We start from the raw sequence: 17,116 nt of genomic DNA on the forward strand, positions 1-17,116 counted from the left end.
TCTATTAGATTGAACATAACTTAACATACACATTGTTAAGTTATTGACATTTTGTTAACAACTTTGGTGCAAACGCAGCTTTACTGGCTTCTCGCTGTAAGGACTGTTTATCTCAAACTTTTTTTTATAAATTTACTATTGCTATCATTCTAGTCATGAGACTAATGAGCAAATTTTATCGAATCTAACCTACTGAATAAAAATAAAATACAGTGAAACTCTCACTAGAATCTCTTACTGCTAATGATAATATTATGTACTTAAATTAAATAATAGTACTATAAAGCATGCTTTTATTGTTTCACTCAATCACCGCCCTGCTTTTTCACTTGAAACCACTTGCTCTACACTAATTCAAATGGCTCCCTCCTTTTGAGCCTCCGCACCAATCCTCCGTTGTCTAGCAGCTGCATTGCTTCGACGTTGTTGTGTTGGTGGAGCCGTGCTTCATGACTCTCTGCATACCGCTGAATCTCACAGGGCACAGGGTACCAGGTTGAGTCTCAGATCTCTATGGATGTCGCTGTTCCGCACATACCAACGAGCATCAACGATGTTTCTGAGCACCTTGATATATCAAACTCTTGAACTACAGGAATTCAACGTGAAAATTCTCAGTTAAAACTCAGAATACTCTAGTAATACAAGTAACACCACAATAACTCTAATAATTAAGTGGCGAATATAGAATCATTTTTTTTTGGTGGGGGGGGGGGGGTTGGTTCAAGGTTAATGTAAGGTTAAGTGATTTTAAGTAAACACTCCATGATACTTCAAATCAGTTTTTCTGCTAATATTCAGTGGGTAATTTGCGCTGAACGCCCTTTTTACTTTACCGCGATCGCGCTTCTTTACTGTTCACATTAAATCATTAAAAAATGTTCATTTTTTAACAAAGCAAATGATGGAAAGATCTCAGTTACTATTTTTCAAACATTGATCAAGATTTTAACAATGTCACATCTGTAAACATTCTAAAGCCGCGTTTACATAATCCTTAGAGATTCTATTAGATTGAACATAACTTATCATACACATGATGAACATATGAAGGGCACAGAGGAAAAACCAACAATATTCTCAGCTTAGAAGGAGAAGGAAAGAAGAAGAAGAAGAAGAAAGAAAGATTTTGTGACTTTGATCGTTTTTCCCCTGTGCCCTTCATATGTGTTTGTCAAGTTCCGTTCAATCTAACAGAATCTATAAGGATTAAGTTATTAACATTGGTGTAAACGAAGCTTTATCCGAACTAAAAGAGTTAATACGCGATTGTGATTATTGTGTTTGGAAGGGTTCTAGATACAAATATTGTTCTAGCTATATCTTTTGTTCAGTCATGTATGTATAAATTGCCAAGATCCCTACTTTTTTCTTTTCATGTATGTGTTTTATCAACTATCATTCAAAAGACTGTTTTAAGTATTGTTTTGGAGATGCCTTATAATAATAATTGTTAATAAAGTGACAATGCAATGCGGCGATGCCTTTGCACATGATACATTGAAAAATTCAGATTACTGGACTTATTTTTCTTTATATTCATTATTTCGGGGAGGGGGGGGGCTCCGGGTTTCTCCTTATATTCGCCCCTGAGCTGAGATCTATATAATATATAAAAATGAATGTCTGTTTGTGTGTTTGTTTGTTCCCTGTAGACTCGAAAACTACTTGACAGAACGGCATGAAACTTTGGGAATACGTTGTGTGAATATTTGGGGATGGTTTCTGACAAGAAATTTTAATAGGGGGGCTAATAATAATTATTTATTAATACATTTTGCAGACCTGTTTTTGAAATTTTCGGCCGAGCGGCCACCGAAGAATGGGAATATGATCATGATTCAAGATCATATTGTGATAATATGATTCAGCATCTGAAGTTACCAGCTGTATAATAAACACGTCATCCTGTGATAAATTGTGTACTGGTATTAAAACGGTAGTTTGGAGTTGAAGTTAGTGTAGTTGATTGGTACCAGCTGTAGATAATCGTTCCTTAGAATACCTATACAAATAATAATACACTCCCCTATCATTGAGAAACTGGAAAATGTTGGAAAAAATATTCACCAAATGTAAGAGGGTTGTTCATATTGCATTCATTAATTACTGAAGAATGACAAGACTAATTTATTTTATTTTGAATTTAGCTTTGCTTATATTTATCCTAAAATGGGAGATGGAAAGAATATGGAATTCTGTGTAATTTATCGTACATTGCATATTTCCTGGACCATCTATTGACAATCAACAACTATGGAAACATTAAATTCATATTTGAAAAACTGATTTAACCTATTTATTTTTTTAATTCAACACTTTACTGATAGATATTACTACCAATTGGTTGAGAAGAATATGTCCGTATTGAGATGTAAATAAAAATATTGATTGTCAGATAAATTTCATGATTCACCAAATAAAGTCAAGTGTGACATGAGATACATTGACTTTTTGGCGGTACGAAGTTCGCCGGATAAGCTAGTAGGCTATAATTTTTCTCACACCCACACACTTCCATTATCGACAGACGACGAAATTCTCAACTGTTTTTTCAAGGATGAATTATCCTTTCAATGTCCGTCAGCGAGTTTTCCTAGGGATGAGACCTAGTACTATTAAATTTATTATAAACCTTCTTTGCTCTAAATTTCGTGAGAATCGTTAGAGCCGTTTTTGAGATCCGGTGACATAAAATTGCTCGTTTAATGGGATAGGATAGCTATGATTATGCCCAAGAGCAGCTGTTTACTAAATCAAATTCAAATTGACTTGAAAACTAATTTTGGTCAGCATTTTAATAATCAGTTGAGCAATAATTATTATTGGCAAAATAAATATTTAGGTCAGTCTGGCTTTGAATAAAATAAATTTAGTTGGTCGCTTTCCGATGATTTTATTGTTGATTCTAATATTTTAAAGATTAATAATATATCGCGGGTTGCAACAATGGATTCCAATGATGTGACTTTGCAGATGCCTCAAGAGATTTTGGAAAACATATTTTCCTATCTTCCCAAGAAGGACCTAATGACCTGCAGTGAGGTATGTTGAATTGAATTGAATTGAAAAAATCTTTATTCATAAACATGTACAGGTACATTAGGAACAGCGTCAAAACACAAACAACATAAACATAAAATGTAGTAGAAGAGTAAGTCACATCACAATCACAAACGCAAAGTGCTATCTGCAAACTCCTGCAGGGAGTACAGACACAATGATATTAAAAACTCCTTGAGTTTTATACTTAATTTTTTAATGTTCTCTATTGCCTGTAATTCTAAAGGCAGCATTGTGAAGTATTTTCTTCCCATGTAGTGCGTCTTTTTCTTAAAAAATTCTAACCTATGTCTTTCCGTTATCCTCCCAAATCTAGTATTGTACCCATGAGTCTCATTCCGTAGCTCTTCTACAGGGTAATTCCTAACATACATGATTACATCAAATAAATATTGTCCGTAAACTGTAAGAATGCCAAGCTGCGAAAAAACTAGTTTTACAGAGTCCATTCTTTTTAGATTCATCATTATTCTGAGTGCTTTTTTCTGTTGAATGAGAATTCTATCAAGATTGCTTTTGGTCGTGGCTCCGTAGATGCATAAACCATAGGCCAGATGGGAGTGTACCAATGAATGATAAAGCGTTTTCATGGTTGGAAGACTGCATTTATTTGACATTTGTCTTAAAGCATACAGCCCAGGGGAGATTTTTTTGACTACCTGACAAACATGACTATTCCAGGATAAATTACTGTCGATTTCTAAACCCAGGAATCGTGTACCGTTTACTAATTCCAACATTTCATTATTAATAAGGACATTTGGGCAAATTTCATTTTTTCTCTGATTCGTCGAAAATGAAATTACGACTGACTTCCCTCCATTTAGAAGAAGGTTCCTGTCATTGAGAAATTTATTCATAAGAGAAAGGTCAGTTGCGGATGTCTCTTCTACACTTTGCAATGTATTACCTGAGAAGATGACATTAGCGTCATCTGCATAGAGACACAAAGTAGCTTGCTCTTGGAAAACTCTAGGCAACCCCTTGATGTAACAGATAAATAACAGCGGGCCCAATATTGTCCCCTGAGGCACACCATAATTCAAATGTCTAATGTTGGAGCGATATTTGTTTTTGTAGCGCAGCGTTTCAGTTTCATCTATATGTTCAATCTCTACGAATTGCTGCCTATCTTTCAAATAGGAGGAGAACCAAGTACGCTCCTTACCGTTCACTCCCAGGGTGTTTAATGAGTCTATCAACATATCATGCCTCACACTGTCGAAAGCGCGGCTCATATCTAAGAACGTACCTATAGTTTTATCTCCCCTGTCTATAGCACTGATGATAGAATCGATGAAATCCACTCCGGCTGTTACCGTGGATTTCCCCGATCGGAAGCCATGTTCTCTTTGGTACCAAGTGGCTAATAGCAGAAAGCTATGGAAAGAACTGCTAATTAAAAGCTTTGGTAAAGGTTGGCTTCCAAATGTTAAAAGCAAAGAAGAAAATGCTGCTTCCTCCACGGACTGCTTTGATTCAGTACTGAATCTCAATGCAAGTGTAGAGTCTCAAGATAAATCCAATGATAAACGCTTGTTATCATTGTTCAATTCTTACAAAAACGTTTTTCGGCAACATGCTTCACTGAAACACAATTGGGTTAATGGTGTTTTTACCGAATATATCTTGAAGCCAGAACAATATGACTTTGAAAAGTTCCATTTCGTTAGAGTAAATTACCCTTCGAGAGCGCCACAAGATTATATTTATTTTCCAATTTTAGGAGAACGTAAAAACAAGGAAAAAGTTTTACTATTAATGGATTTCAGAGGGAAACCAAAAATTGCGTACAATTTATCAGTATTCGACCCTTCAGTCGGGATGAGTTGTGTACAAAGTATTTGCATATTGAGAAATCATGTGCTGTGGTTAACCAAGGACAAGGTTCAATATATTTTTCTCACATGTGACAAAACCTGTGACTGCTGCAAAGTGCAGACATTGAGGATATTGAACGATCATGAAGCTACACGTGCATTCGGAGGACATAGCTGTACTTCAATAGACGATAACTACATAATTGTTTCATTTTGTTACTCATCTTACGTTTGGTGTAAGAAATCTCAAGCTTTAATGTTCACTTATAATTTCCAATTTGATAAAGACTATATTGAAAAGTATGAAAAACTATATTGGATTTATTTGACTCGCTTTAAAGATGGATATATTGTTATATGCTCCGAAAAGCCAAACCAGGAGGGTTCAGTAATAGAAGTTTACAAGATCTTAAAAGATAAGGTAAAGGGTGAACTACAATCTAAACGTGTTACAAAAGGTATAGTCATTGATTTATATTTTTATAAAGATCTGATTTTAATGTGGTTTATTGAATTCAGGCTCGGTGCACGACCTGTAGATTATTACAATTTATTGACCATACACAATTTAGAGTTCATAGAATCATTCTATGAAAGAAAATATCATGGTTTTGTGAAAGTTTTTGAAGACGTTTTGCTAGTTCATAAAGAATCAAAATGTAAAATAGTGAATATCCCAACAGGAGAATGCCTTCTCATACGTGATCTTCGTACAGAGTGCCATAAAATTACTCATCTTTTTGAGGATCTAGTAGTAATTGATTCTAATGAATCTGTGGTGGTTTGGGATTGGAAAAATGATAAATGTCACAAAGTACTAACCAGTAATTGTTTTATCCCGACCATTTTAAACCAACCATTTTCTACATTATGTGCTAATAGTAAGTGGTTTATTGTAACCGAGGAACTTTTCCAACATGAATATGAAGATTCAGATACATATACGAGTATCAGAGTTTTTGTAGCACAAGTGAGTTGAGTTAAATTTTGAGTAACTGATATTTTGGAAGAAGACATTTTAGCAATGATAATTCTAATCAATTATAATTGACATAAAAAAGCTATTTGTGAAAAATATAGCTTGAGCTACTTCTATATGCTATTATTAAACGCTGTAAATTTGTAAACCACGTTCTGAAAACATTTGTTTTTAGGTTTTATGAGATATAAAAATGTTGTCTTTGATTTAACTACCTACTCGAATTCATACGCAGACTTACTTGTTTATTAAAATATTGTTCTCCGTTAATTAATAAACAAATGCTTGAACTATTTACTTGTGGATTTATTGTCAATATCGGTGCACCGAGCTTCGCTCGTTATTTTTATTTATTGCTAAACAGAACACAATTATTCTCTAAAATGATCGTGTTTATATTTCAAAGCTGGCTATATGTCATCTTATGAATTTCGGGGATGCGATATTTTGATTTTTCACATACTCACTTGCTCGCTCACTTTTTTACTATACACAGCTGTTTCAGCCAAGGATGAATATTATCCTTTTAATGTCGTTCAGCGAGTTTTCCCAAGGATGAGACCTAGTGCAATCGAATTTTTATATCATAAACCTATTATGTTCCAAATTTCGTAAAAATCGTTGGAGCCGTTTTCGAGATCAGTTGAACATAAATATCCAGATATAAATAACGATATAAAAAATACAGAAATTGCTCGCTTAATATAATAGGATTTGTTAATTAATACAAAAATAATCTCATAGTACCCTTTTGTTCTGAAATTCTTTCATATAAAACACAACAACTAGTTTTGGCATTTCCAAGCGATTTTTTTTTTTAATTTAATTATTATTTTTCTATTAATTAACAAATAAAGTACCATAGCCCTATCAAAATATTTTGTTAGAAAATATGGCATTTGTTAAAAATTAATAACCATATGTTTGAATATTCACTTATCAATTTATGGGTGTTGATAAACCCATGTTTATATCTGTGGCTTGATGCAAAAACTACCAATGACAATTTTTTCAAAAATGAGTTTAATACACTAATACATCACTAATACTGTTTATTTTCAGTTCCAGAAGTGCCGATATTCTATCTCAAAGCAATAAAAAGTTATACAATTTATACTACCAATGTCATGATTTAGTAAATTAGTTTTAGTATTTAGTAATTCCACTCTCAGAGCGTGAAAACTACCAATGAAGACATTTGTTTTCAGATTGTCATTTATACTCCGTGCCAGAACTCCCAATGTCGACATCTGCCCTTCTAGCCTCGCATTTCCGTAGTTCGAAAATACAAGGTGAACTTTCAAGCTAATTTGTGAGAAAGTTGATATTTTGACATAAGTTCTTGCACCAAGCCACAGATATATTGATACAATGTCTGTACCTGTCCAGCTGTGGAATTAGCGAATCAAACCAGTTATGTTCTTCTCAGTCCGCGAATTTATTATTTATAGATACCATCGAAAAAACGAATAATACTAGCTGGAGTCGACAATTCATAACCACACTTTAAGCATTATACAACTAGAAGTTCAAAAACATAATTCACCAAAGAATTTGTTAAGAGTAACTTTGCAAACCATACTTCTTTGCTGAACTTCTGTACCAAATTTGAACATGATCTGTCAATAAGTTCTTGAGAAGGCCTAGAAAACGCAGGAAAACCCTTCAAAAACGGACGATCGTGGGCGGAACTTATTCAAAAAACTTTTCCAACATGAAGTAATACAACACATTTATACCTCAGCGGAGCCTGTATACCAAATTTGAAAATATTTTGACAATTAGTTCTTGAAAAAGCTGAATAAACGCCAAAAAAACACTAGTAAAACGAAGATTTTGGGCGTATCTTTGTATTTTTTTCAAATCCGTTATTAGTGCGTCTCTAGATGGCCAACTGAACAAATCTGCCAAATTTAAACGTATTTGGTCCAGTAGATATTCAGTTCTGTTGATTATAAATGAATGAGTGAATCAATCAGTGCCATTTCGTTTTTATTGACCGAGCGAAGTGAGGTCCAAGATTCAAGTCGATGGTTTTGCATTTCTCTTTATGTTTAAATGTTTATAAGTTGCGCATTTACAGCGAAACGCAGCAGTAGATTTTCATGAAATTTGACAGGTATGTTTCTTTTTAAATTGCGCGTCGACATATATACAAGGTGTATGAAAATTTTGAATTTCAAGGATAATTAAAAGGAAAAGGAGCCTCCTTCATACGCCAATATTAGAGTAAAAATCAGACTATAGAATTATTCATCATTAATCAGCTGTCGAGTGGATTATAAATTGGGGAACGCGACTAGGTGCCACCCCGACTACTTGACCCCGACTACTTGTGCCCTTTTAAAACCGGTTATTAGGGGACAAGTAGACGTGAGCCATCCCCGTCTCCTTTCTGAGGAGGTGACAACTAGTCGGGGGGACACCCTGACGCGAGGGTGCGAGGTGTCAAGTTGTCGTTTACGGTCGGGACTAGTTGACACCTCCGGTCCAGTAGGTGTCAAGTAGTCGGGGTGACAACTTGACGGCAATGGTATATTTTTAATAGGGTACAAGTAGTCGTCTACGGTCACGACAACCTATCCCCTGAGCATTAGGCTCTATTTACTCGTAAACGGTGCGTCTGACGGGAGAATATAACTGAACAAAATGTGTTTAGAATTGTTTTCTACATCTGGTTCAGTCATCAAAAGGGCTTATACATTTTTTCCGTTTTCAACCAACTCGAAAAAATTTGTCCTAAAAATAGCAAAGACGGCGAATATCTCCCGAACCGTGCGTTTGACGGGAAAATGTTACTGAACCAAAAGTGCTTAGAATTCAATTCTACATCATAAACAGTAATAAAAATTGCTTGATCCCTCCTTCCTACGCCGCGGGGGTGTAAGTTGTGCCAACTGGTGCTCTGCAGGTGACAAGGTGTCATGTAGACGTGAGCCATCCCCGTCTACTTGTCTCCTGTCTAAGGAGGTGACAACTAGTCGGGGAACACCCTGACGCGAGGGTGCAAGGTGTCAAGTTGTCGTTTACGGTCATGACTAGTTGGCACCTTTGGTCCAGTAGGTGTCAAGTAGTCGGGGGGACAACTTGACGGCAATGGTATATTTTTACGAGGGTACAAGTAGTCGCCTATGGCCAAAATGACCAGGTGTCAACTAGTTGGGGTGACAACAACTAGACGGTGACCCATAAATTACATGCCATGACGCATGCAATTCAATAGTTATCTCAATGTAACTTGGTGAAAAATCAGCTGCTGTGTAGACAATTAATTGCATGCCTCATTGAATGCAATTTTTATGCACTATTAAATGAAATATTGATTGCATGCAATAACGCATTAGGAACGGAAACTAACTGTAGAAATAAAGTATCTTTGGAAATTAAACGCAGGATAATGCTTGGCAACCGTGCTTACTTTGCAAATAGCAAACTGCTCAAGTCAAAACTCCTCACTAGAAATACAAAAATGAAGATTTACAGAACGCTCATAAGACCAGTTGTCACATATGGATGTGAAGCATGGACGATCCTGCAAGAAGACTGCAAAGCGTTACTGGTGTTTGAGAGAAAGCTGGTGAGGAGGATCTACGGTCCAGTAAATGAAAATGGTGCATGGAGAATAAGAAAGAATGCCGAAATAGAAGCCATCCTGCAAGGTAGAAATATTCTCCGGTTCGTCAAGGCAAGAAGAATAGGGTGGCTTGGACATGTTGAAAGAATGGCCGATGAACGAATGCAAAAAGGAATGCTGTATAAGAAACTGGAAGCTGTAAGAAAAAGAGGGAGGCCGAGGGTTCGATGGCTGCAGGATGTGGAGAGAGACGAGAGCGATGGGAGTGAGAGGTTGGAGGCGAAAGGCAGCAGACAGAGACGCTTGGAGGCAGATTGTGGAGGAGGCCAAAGCCCACATCGGGCTGTAGCGCAAGGATAAGTAAGTAAGTATGCAATAACGCATGCAATTAATAACTAAAATAACATGGTATTGTCTCTCGACCTTTCTCTGTTTTGAACTCGGGCTGTCCTGTTGCCAGTATGTCTTGAAGGAGATTAGCTTTTTTGATGTTAGCATTTTTGATACACCAACCCCAACAGTCATTAGCTGTTTTCACACCGATATCTCGCCGACACGACATACAGACAGGATTAACTCTGATGGACAGTATAAGAGGAGGCTGTGGTTTATATCTGCGCGAGGTCTACTGTTCACAGAACTACTAGTATATCCTATTATATTAAGCGAGCAATTTCTGTAATTTATTCATTTATTTATATTTATGTCCAACGGATTTCGAAAACGGCTCTAACGATTTTGATGAAATTTGTAATTCTTGATATAAAAATTCGATTGCACAGGGTCTCATTCCTGGGAAAACTCAATCAAGGACATAAAAAGGATAATAATTATTCATCCTTGGAAAACACAACTGACAATTTCGTCGTCTGTCGATAATGGAAGATGTGAGTGCTTGTGTGGGAGTCAGACAGAATTATGTTCAGCTGTTGAACTATTGCAATCAATCAGCTTATCTCACGAAAGTATTATCTGACACCCTTTCTGGGGCCAATTTCATAAAAAAGTTTAGAAATAAATCCATTACTCCTAAAATAGTTCATAACTAATAGTTCTGTGAACAGTAGACCTCGCTCTCAGTAAGTTACATTGACCTGTTGTTATGTTTACTCAAAAATTAAAAAATAATTTAGCAATTTAAAATGTCTAGAAAAAATCCTTAATAAACATAGAGCTTTCTGTCCTATCGTACCGTGACGTGTCGTCCCGGAATGTGAATGTGAGCGCTGTTATCAGGTCTGGCTGCCGTCGATACGCCAATCCAATCAACCAGTCAGAGAACATTCTGTGTTGTCGTGTTGGCGAAAAATCGGTGTGTTGAAATTAACAAAATAAACTACCATAATGCTGATTTCTTACAAACTTTATTTCTCACTTTTCATGATTTTAGAAATCAATTTCTTTTCAATAATATTTGATGCAATTTTAATCATCAGATTAAAAAAGAAAAATGTTTTCTATCAATAACAACAAACTCCAAACTAGAATCATGGCCTCAGCTTATGGAAAGACAAAAAGTTAGTAGACAACTGTCTACTAACGTTGATGGAAAGATACATTTTCAAGATGTTCGATGTTTTTGAACGGGTAGTATGATAGTCCACTAGACAGCTGATTTATGATGAATAATTCTATAGTCTAGTTAAGATAGGTAACAAAACTAGCCGAATGTTCAGTGTTACTACTGGTGTTAGACAAGGCGATGCTCTCTCTGCAACACTATTCAATTTGGTTCTAGAGATGGTGCTCCAGAAACTCGGCACAAGCGGAACTATAATCAACAGAACAAACCAAGTATTAGCTTATGTTCACTTCATAATGTCCTAGTCTCAAGAAATCAAAATAGCCTCAAAGAAATTTTTTAGCAAAATGAGGGAAGAGGCAAGAGAGGTGGGTCTTGAAGTGAACATAAATAAAACTAAATATATGAGAATGTCTGCAAATCAAGCAAGAAGGCAAGTATGTAATCTGGAAATAGCCGATGACTGTGTTATAGAAGGCGTCAGAGAGTTCAAATTCCTTGGGGTAACCCTGACAGCAGACAATAAGACCAGTCAAGAAATACACAATCGGATAATGATGGGCAACAGAGCATACTTTGCTAATCAAAAAATATTTAAAAGCAGGCTCATATCCAGAAAAACAAAGGTGAAAATGTTCATGACGCTAGTGAGACCAGTTGTAACCTATGGGGCCGAAACATGGACTATCTTGAACAAAGATGAAAAAGCATTAAGGTCATTTGAAAGAAAAATGTACAGAAGAATCTGGGGACCAATATGTGACGGAGGAGTGTGGAGAGCCAGATTCAATGTTGAGATAGACCAGGCCATTGGAGCAGGAAATATGGTGCGTTTCATAAAGGCCAGAAGGATTGAATGGCTTGGATATTTAGCCAGAATGAGTGACGAGAGGGTACCATCAAGACTCCTGGAAGAAAGAATGCTTGGGACGAGAAAGAGAGGTCGACCACGGACAAGATGGCTGAACGACGTGATCGGAGACCTCCGGGTGCTGGGCGTGGCAAACTGGCGACGGAGTGCTCAGGATAGAGACGAATGGAGGCGCTATGTTGAGGAGGCCAAAGTCCACCCAGGACTGTAGAGCCGGATAAAGTAAGTAAGTAATTCTATAGTCTGATTTTTACGGTAATATTGGTGCTCGAAGGAAACTCCTTTATCCTTAAAATGCAAAATTTTAAAAAAACCTTATGTATACGTCGACGCGACATCCAAAAAGGAACCTGTCACATTTCATGAAAATCTATTGCTGTGTTTCGCTGTAAATGCGCAACATTTAAACATAAAGACAAATGCAAAACCGTCGTCTTGAATCTTGAACCTCACTTCGCTCGGTCAATAATGGCAGTGTTTGATTGACAATGGTATTGCTATCTAATTAATGCTATTTAATGAAAATCTATTACCGCGTTTCGCCGTAAATGCGCAACATATAAACATTTGAACATTAAGAGAAATGCCAAACCGTCGACTTGAATGTTAGACCTCACTTCGCTCGGTCAATTAACCCATACAACTTCAAAAATATGCTTCATCCATTTTATATTCTGGATAATGGGGAAAAACTACATGATTCCAGATGGAATCAGTGGTCTTCCAGCTTCATTCATCATACATGTAAATGAGAGTGAAATATTGTATCCAAATTGCAGGAATGTCCATATTCACTCCATTTTGAACCAAATTTCACTTTTTGTGTAGTTGAGGAGTTGATATTGTGGTAATTATTCATATTGAATGAAAAAGACTAAGAAATTGTCAAAAACCACAGATTTATTGATACGGTACTGAGAAAGACCGTTTTCGGTTATTACACCATTGTCAAGTTTTAGTTTTAACTAAAAGTTTTAGTTTTAACTAAACCGAATGTCCATATTCACTCCATTATGAACCAAATTTCACTTTCTGTGTAGTTGAGAAGTTGATATTGTGGTAATTATTCATATTTAATGAAAAAGACTAAGAAATTGTCAAAAAACACAGATTTATTGATACTGAGAAAGACCGGTTTCGGTTATTACACCATTGTCAAGTTTTAGTTTTAACTAAAAGTTTTAGTTTTAACTAAACCGAATGTCCATATTCACTCCATTATGAACCAAATTTCACTTTCTGTGTAGTTGAGAAGTTGATATTGTGGTAATTATTCTATTTAATGAAAAAGACTAAGAAATTGTCAAAAAACACAGATTTATTGATACTGAGAAAGACCGGTTTCGGTTATTACACCATTGTCAAGTTTTAGTTTTAACTAAAAGTTTTAGTTTATCAGAGATTTGTGTAGTTGAGAAGTTGATATTGTGGTAATTATTCATATTTAATGAAAAAGACTAAGAAATTGTCAAAAACCACATATTTATTGATACTGAGAAAGACCGGTTTCGGTTATTACACCATTGTCAAGTTTTAGTTTTAACTAAAAGTTTTAGTTTCAACTAAAAGTTTTAGTTTATCAGAGATTGACAATGGTGTAATAACCGAAACCGGTCTTTCTCAGTATCAATAAATCTGTGGTTTTTGACAATTTCTTAGTCTTTTTCATTAAATATGAACCAAATTTCAAATTAATGTGCATTTAAATTCTCTATAAGACTTCACTAAATATTGTATAATATTCAATATGAACCAAATTTCAAATTAATGTGCATTTAAATTCTCTATAAGAATCCACTAAATATTATATAATAATTATATTTACATTAAATGTTCACAAGACTGCAATTTGGATACACTAGTGTTGTAACTTGAGGGTCAATCCAGAACAAATCACAAAAATGCTTTTTTTGACATTTCTTATATTGTTGTAGAATATTTAAATGATGAATTCAAATTCAAATTTTTTTATTTATTCAAGTAAGTTACAATACATTCTGGTTCATACACGAATCTACAATAAATTACAGTACAACAGCCAATTATGCAGCAAATTTCACATATTATGAAAACTTATTAATTACAATGAAGATTGAATGCAACATTAGAATATTGATAATATAGTATTGTAATATAACTACATAAATCAGCGGTGTTTCAACAATGAATAAATGATAATTTCAATGAATAAATATACACCCCACTATATATTATATGTGTTGGGGTATAAGTAATTAGTTGCTTATTGCGTGTAATAATTACTATTTACAAACTTCATTCACTGATATGGGATTAAAGTTTTTTATAATAAAATTAGTAAAAATGTATAATACAAACAAACAAAATTATGGAATTAGTAAATAAATATTAATGTTCTATTAAGGATAATAATAAGAAAGGTTATTTTTAGAAAAATGAAAAACAGTAAAGAGTGGAATGAAGAATAAATAGTTTCAATATTTACAGTCTAACTAAATTTTCCACTCCAATATCAACCAACCAGGAAAATAAACTTTTCTTGAACCTGTGTCTATTGAATTCTTCCCTAATGTAACTTGGTATTGAATTATAAATTTTTGGTCCCAAATATGTGTAGTTTCTTTGCCCAAATGTAGTGTTCATCCTTGGTACTATTGAATACGTGTTTCTCTGCCTTGTTTGATGGTTATGATCTGCCAGTCTTATGTGTTCGTTGTTTCTCCTCATTCGCGTGATGATAGCCTGGATGTAGAGTTGTCTTACACTCAGTACTTTACTGTCCTTGAAAAGAATGTTCGTGGGGAATTGATTCTCCTTGAAGCCTATTATTTTTAGTATTCGTTTTTGAAGTTTATAGAGAGGTTCAACATGTGTAAAATTCGTAGCTCCCCAGATAATTATGACGTATCTTAAAATTGATTGCACTAAAGAAAAATAAACAGTTTTTAATGTCTTATAGTTGAGGATTTTACGGAGTTGATAGAATTTGTAGAGAAGCTTCCTGATCCGGGTAATTGATAGATTAATGTGCTTGTCCCATTTGAATTTGTTGTCCACTATTGTTCCTAAATATTTTATTTCATTGACTTGTTGAATTGAAGGGCAATCACACGGGTTGTTGGTGCTTCCACAGTGATGCAGGATTATTGAAGAATCCGGTGGTCTCGTCCGTTCTGTCAGAGAAAAGGCTAAAAATTTCGTTTTTGTTGCATTTACTGTAAGCAAATTTTCTCTTAACCATTTATCGACTTTGATCAATTCTTCCTGTGCCAGATTAAAAACTTCCTCCCAGGTGTTTCCTTCAAATAGTATACACGTATCATCAGCAAAAGCTATTACTCTTCCTCTTATCTTAATTGAACATAGCTCATTGCATATGCCAAATACAGAATTGGCCCAAGAACTGTTCCTTGGGGAATCCCAAACTTCATCGTTTCCTCTGAACTGAGATGTTCTTCAACTTTGACTTTTTGACGCCGGTCACAGAGGTATGATCTAAACCATGCTAGAGGAACTCCTCTAATTCCATGGCTTCTAATTTCTTCAGCAGCAAACTGTGATTAACAGTGTCAAAAGCTTTTGCTAGGTCCAGGAACACTGCTGCACATTTTTGTTATTTTCTAGCTTATCTGTGACAAAATTTGACAATTCTAATACCGCATCTTCTGTACTCCTCCCCTCACGAAAACCAAATTGATTCCTAGATAGTAAGTTGTTTTTTTCCATGTAATTCACAAGACGTTTCTTTACCAGTTTTCCAAAATCTTAGAAATATTGCTTATAAGTGAAATAGGCCTGTAATTGGTGGCATTTGTTTTGTCGCCTCCTTTATGTAATGGTCTAACACATGTCTCTTTCATAGCTTTTGGAAAAATTCATTTGACAGACTTAAATTAAATATGTGAATTAATGGTTTTACAATTACATTTTTTATCGACTTCAATGTTCTATTATTGATTCCATCAAGTCCTGGAGCACTGTCATTTCGCAAACTACTAATAGCTTCAAGAAGCTCATCTTCAGTTACTGGGTGAAAGTAGATGGAGTGTAGAGTTCTTGTAACAGGTTTATATTGGGATATGATTTGGTCTAGTGGTTTTCTTAAGGAATCTATTATTGTCTCCGCCATTTCTTCACCTACATTTGTGAAAAAGTTATTCATGTGGTTGAGCACAGTTTCTGGATTTTCCTTTAGATTGAAAATCCTATCATCTATTTTAATAGCATTCAATTTCATTTTTGTTTTTGATTTAGAGTCAGTAGCATCTTTGATTACTTTCCACATTTTTTTATTATCCTTTCCAGCTTCATACAATTTCTCTCTATAGTATTGGTCCTTTGTTTCATGAATTAAAGCTGTGAGTGTATTCCTAATATATGTGAATATATTCGCATATCAATTAGATATTTACTTTCACACTTATTTCAATACAAATTCATAAAAATTTCTTGTAGATAAATACTGGATGTATGTTTTCCATACCTATTTGACATGGAATGCCTTGAAACAATTAATTATTCTTGTTCTTGGAAAAACATAGTGGCATGTTACATTTTTCACATTTTGTGTGTGTGTGTGTGTGTGTGGTGTGTGTGTGTGTGGTGTGTGTGTGTGTGTGTGTGTGTGTGTGTGTGTGTGTGTGTGTGTGTGTGTAGCTCACCACACACACTTCTTACATCTTTGTTTGTCTGGTATGTATTGTGGCCAGTGATCAAAACTATCGTAGCGCACTTCATCAACTGGTCTTGGAGTGAAAATCCGTTTTGGTACATTGGTGTCACTTTTCTCACCTGCCGACGGTTTACCTCTTTTCCTCTGTGAAGTTGAGCCTGAGTAGAGAAGAGCATGTTGTATAATTTCCAGTTTGAAGTCTACCAGAGGCATACACTTCACATTGAATCGTGCCCAATGTCTCCTGTACAGTAACCAGGCATTCACCACACACAAATCCATGAAATGGAAAATAATTTTTAGGTAAAAACGCTTCCCTTTCAAATCTGACCTGTAAAATTTAATAAGCATATCTTGCTTATCAATACCCCCGATATGCTGATTATAGTTCTTCACGATATTTGGTCGAGGTACTGTGATTTGTGCTTTCTGAGCTACTGACCATCTCTGTACTTCTTCAATGGGTTCAACTCCGACAATGTTTGAAATCAAACGAACTGGATGATTGTCCATCCATTCCAGTACGATTTGATTGTTATTTCTTTTATTTCTGTGATCAAAACTGCCTCTTCCCTCCTTTTTCAATTCTGTGTCATTTTTCAGAGTACAATGTCGAAGGCGATTCTTCCTGTACAA

At 35.2% G+C, this 17,116-nt stretch overlaps 1 protein-coding gene across 2 annotated transcripts in view; it reads left to right on the forward strand.

The window, feature by feature from the left end:
- The window catches only part of LOC111049766 (RNA polymerase II-associated protein 1), a 57,911-nt gene that overhangs the window by 13,946 nt on the left and 26,849 nt on the right, over positions 1 to 17,116 (forward strand). The window lies entirely within an intron of this gene.

Source organism: Nilaparvata lugens, chromosome 10, assembly GCF_014356525.2.
Source record: "Nilaparvata lugens isolate BPH chromosome 10, ASM1435652v1, whole genome shotgun sequence".
Classification (NCBI taxonomy): domain Eukaryota; kingdom Metazoa; phylum Arthropoda; class Insecta; order Hemiptera; family Delphacidae; genus Nilaparvata; species Nilaparvata lugens.